Source organism: Colobus angolensis, unplaced genomic scaffold (genome assembly GCF_000951035.1).
Source record: "Colobus angolensis palliatus isolate OR3802 unplaced genomic scaffold, Cang.pa_1.0 Scaffold111, whole genome shotgun sequence".
In the NCBI taxonomy this organism is placed as follows: domain Eukaryota; kingdom Metazoa; phylum Chordata; class Mammalia; order Primates; family Cercopithecidae; genus Colobus; species Colobus angolensis.
The window spans coordinates 9,745,402-9,750,115 of record NW_012112142.1 but is presented as its reverse complement, the minus strand read 5'-3'; positions in this window follow the sequence as shown (position 1 = coordinate 9,750,115).

The following is a 4,714-nucleotide window of genomic DNA, read 5'->3' as shown; positions in this document are numbered from 1 at the left end:
ATTATCAAATATCCATCCAGGGTTCACTTTTCCTCAAGTGTCTCATGTTAATTTTTGTGTGGTTTTAAATTGAGATTCAAATAAGGTCTATACATTTTGATTGGTTAAGGTTTTTTATTTTTTTGAAACAGGGTCTCACTCTATCACTCAGGATACAGAATACTGGTGTGAACATGGCTCACTGCAGCCTCAACCTCCTGGGCTCAAGGGATACTCTTGTGTCAGCAACCCTTGTCACTGAGACAACAGGTGTGCACCACCACACCTGGCTACTTTTTAAATTTTTTTTTTTTTTTTTTTTTTGAGACGGAGTCTCGCTCTCTCGCCCAGGCTGGAGTGCAGTGGCTGGATCTCAGCTCACTGCAAGCTCCGCCTCCCGGGTTTACGCCATTCTCCTGCCTCAGCCTCCTGAGTAGCTGGGACTACAGGCACCCACCACCTCGCCCGGCTAACTTTTTTTTTTTTTTATATTTTTTAGTAGAGATGGGGTTTCACCGTGTTAGCCAGGATGGTCTCGATCTCCTGACCTCATGATCCGCCCATCTCGGCCTCCCAAAGTGCTGGGATTACAGGCTTGAGCCACCGCGCCCAGCCTTTTTAAATTTTTTAAAATGGAAATGGAGCCCCACTATTGCCCCGGCTAGTCTCAAACTGCTGGGCTCAAGCAATATTCCCACCTCACTTGAGGCCAGGAGTTCGAGACCAGCCTGGTCAACATGGTAAAACTCCATCTCTATTAAAAATACAAAAGTTAGCCAGGCATGGTGACATGCACCTGGAATCCCAGCTACTTGGGAGCTGAGGCAGGAGAACTGCTTGAACCCAGAAGGCAGAAATTCCAGTGAGTCAAATGATCCATGCCAGTGCACTTCAATCTAGGCAAGAGAGTGAGACTGTATTAAAAAAAAAAAAAATCAATAGGAATATTTCCTTTTTGTGTGGTATGAACCAAAGTACTATATTACACAAGTAAGTTTGTTTCATTTCATTTCATATTTTAGAGATTTCTTCTTTTTCCTTTATTGTGTTCTATAATTACGTAAAATATTTACATGGTCCTAAAATCAAACATGCAAAACAAGAAATTTTCAAAGAAAGTCATATGTTTTTCTTCCCTTATGTGTATCCTTTTTAGGGCTTATTCTTTCATTTAAAAAAATTAGCAAATACGTGTGTGTGTGTGTGTGTGTGTGTGTGTGTGTGTATTTCCACCCCCATGCCTTTGGAGATAAAAGATAGCTTCTTATAAATATCAATAGAGCTTCTTTTCCTACCATACTTTTTAAAATTAATAGTATATTCTGAAGATCGCTCTCTCTTTTTTTTTTTTAAGGGACACAATTGTGTAGGTTTACTTTATCAACCATTCCCCTACTCATGGAAACTTCATTTACTTACAGTAGTCTTTGGTTACTACAAAGACTGCTATCATAAGAAGACTTGCACACATATAGTATATGTGTTTCCATATTTTTATCAGTATATTTTAAGGACAGATTCCCTCAGGTAACATTGCTGGATCACATGGTAAATGTATGTAATTTTATTATTGCCAGATTCACCTCTATATGAGTTATATCATTTTACATTCCCATCAGCAATGTATGAGAATGCCTGTTTCTCCACAGCCTCAGCAACAAAGCATGTGGTCAAACTTTGAAGTTTTTGTCTGATACATGAGAAATACATTTAAGCATAATTTTAATTTACATTTATTTTATTAAAAGTGATGTGTATCTCTTCACATGGCGTGTGGCCATCTCTTTGTAAACTGTTCTAGCCCATTTTTCTATGGAGTTGCTGGCCTTTTGCCAATCTATTTTCAGGAGCTCTTTATACAGCAGGCATATCGAACTCCTTTCTTTCCTATGACTAACCTGCAAATGTTTTTTTCCTAACTTGTAATTTATCTTCTATTTTTCTTCTTTCCTCCCATACCAATTATTTTTATATAATAAAACTTTTCCATTTTTTTCCTTATTTTATCTGGATTTTAAGTAATAGCAAGGTTTCCTCACTTCTAGATTAAAATTAATTCATCTAGGTTTTCTAGTACTTGTACTTTTATTTCATTTAAATTTAAATTAACTTAAACACATTTAATTTTTCCAATTAAATTATATATTGAACACAGGTTTAACTCCATGAAAAACATTACCTGGTGGCACTGTAGTTGTGATTGTATTAAATTTCAAAAAAAAAATAACTTATGAAATAATTGACTTTTATAATATTGCAGACTGATAATTTTAAAACATCAAGTCAAATCATGCCATCTCTCTGCTTAAAACCCTCCAATGTCTCTCTACCTCACTTGAAGTACAAGCCAAGGTGTTTGCAATACCCCATGCTATTTGACTTCTGTTCCTAATAGCCTTCCCTTGAAATCACTCCAGCCACACCAGCCACAGCAGTTGCTGGTTCTTCTGTGGGACTACTCTTTTCCCCAAATGTTTGCAGGGTCCTTTGGAGCTTTGCTCAAATGTCACCACTCTTAACAAGCATTTCTTGATCGTACTACTTAAAACTGTAATTACTATCACTCCCTTCCCTGAATTACTTTTCCTCATAGCACTTTATACCAACTAGCACACTATATGTTTTACTTATCATGCATCTTTGGATCATATTGAATGTAAATTCCATGTCCCCATAGAGAATTAAATTGCCAACCAACAATTGTATTTTTTTAATTTAAAAAACAATTTAGTATTCTAACAAACTTTGTTTAGACCAACTCTATCTGAAGCAGATCTTATCACTACCTAAATTGCCCTTCCTTATAATATCAAGTCTCAGGTTACTAATCTAGTTAAGATGAAATATTTAGCATCAGAGAGATGGAGGCTCACAGAGGTTCACAATGCTTGTCCTAGTCTCCTTGCTTCTTCAGTTCTGGCTTTTGCCAGCAGTCTAAGATGCCTTCAATATTTAAGTCTCTCAAAGCAAGTTTCTTTTTATACCATCCCTCCAAAGTCTTTAGTGAAATCCACTATACACTGAGAAATTCATAACCTAGTCAAGTTACAGCTGTGTCAATAAGATGCCTAACTTTTCTCCACCTAGTTTCTCACCCGTAATTTAATGTGGGGAGAGGGTTTGCTTAATGTACTCAAACGTGGTAATGCAGAAGAATCAACTGGGGTCTACCAACAACACAGATTTCTGTGCCCTATCCCAATTAAAATTTTAATTAATAGATCTGGTAACAACTCAAAAAATTCACCTCAATTTTAGGAGTTTCATTGAGAAAAACTAGTTTAAAGTCTATTAGATAATAGCAAGAATGCAATCCACAGGAAAAAAAAATTGGTTTCTCTTATGGACTGAATTTTTTCCTCCCTCCCCTCACCAAAAAATGAAGCCCTAAGCCTCAATGGGCATTTGAAGACAGAACCTTTAAGGAGGTAACTGAGGTTAAATCAGGTCATAAAGGTGGGGCCTAATCCAATAGAACCACTGTTCTTATAAAAAGAGAAACCTGAGATCCTTCTCTCTCCTCTCATGCAGAGGAGAGGCCATGTGAAAACATAGCAAGAAGACGGCCATCTGCAATTTAGTAAGAGAGCACTCACCAGAAATCAACCCTACTGGCATCTTGATCTTGGACTTCCAGCCTCCAGAACAGTTAGAAGGTAACTTTCTGCTGTTTAAGCCACCCTAGTCTATGGTATTTTGTTATGGCAGCCCGAGCAGACTGAGATAATTACTCTCTAGATTATTTTTCATAAAGAATCTGTCATAGCAATTCCAGTTGATAGAGAGCCCATGTTGGAATTTTTATTACATAGAATTCAAATAGATATATAAATAATCCTTACTTTTTAATCTTATTTAATAAATACTAGAACTAAAACCTTTATTTCTAGCAACCATGATTTATTAATAACTTGCTTCCCATTTACATCTAGTTAGTTAAGAGCAAGAATTAACATGTAGTAGGCCTCACAGGCTGCACAGGCCACTGTCTATGCATAGTCATGAATCAATTTGCCTCTTAAAACGTAATCCTGGCTGGGCACAGTGGCTCACACCTGTAATCCCAACACTTTGGGAGGCTGATGCAGGTGGACCACCTGAGGCCAGAAGTTCCAAGGCCAACCTGGCTAACTTCAAGACCAGCCTGTTGAAACCCCATCTCCACTAAAAATACAAAAATTAGCCAGGCATGGTGGTGCATGCCTGTAATCCCAGCTACTTGGGAGGCTGAGGGAGGAGAACTTATTGAACCCAGAAGGTGGAGGTTGCAGTGAACCAAGATCATGCCACTTCATTCCAGCCTGGGCAACAGAGCAAGACTCTGTCTCAAAAATAAATAAATAAATAAATAAATATGATCCTGGAAGTTTTAATCTCTTAGTTCCTAAATATTATGGAGTTTGGGGTTTGTTTTGGTGGGGAAGATCAAACAGGGCAGACTAAAGTCACCTAATTGAAAGTACAGGCCACTCATGGCCAGGGTTGGTTTTTTAAGGGGTGTTTTGTTTTAAACTTTTTAATTTTGAAATCATTATAGATTCACAGGAAGTTGCAAAGATAATACAGAGAAATCCTCTGTACTCTTCACTCAGTTACACCTCAATATTACCTCTTATATAACTATAGCATAGTATCAAAATCAGAAAACTGATATCGATACAAAGTATGTATAGTTCCATGCCATTTTACTACATGTGCGGAGTCATGCAACAGTCGCAATCAAGGTACACAACTA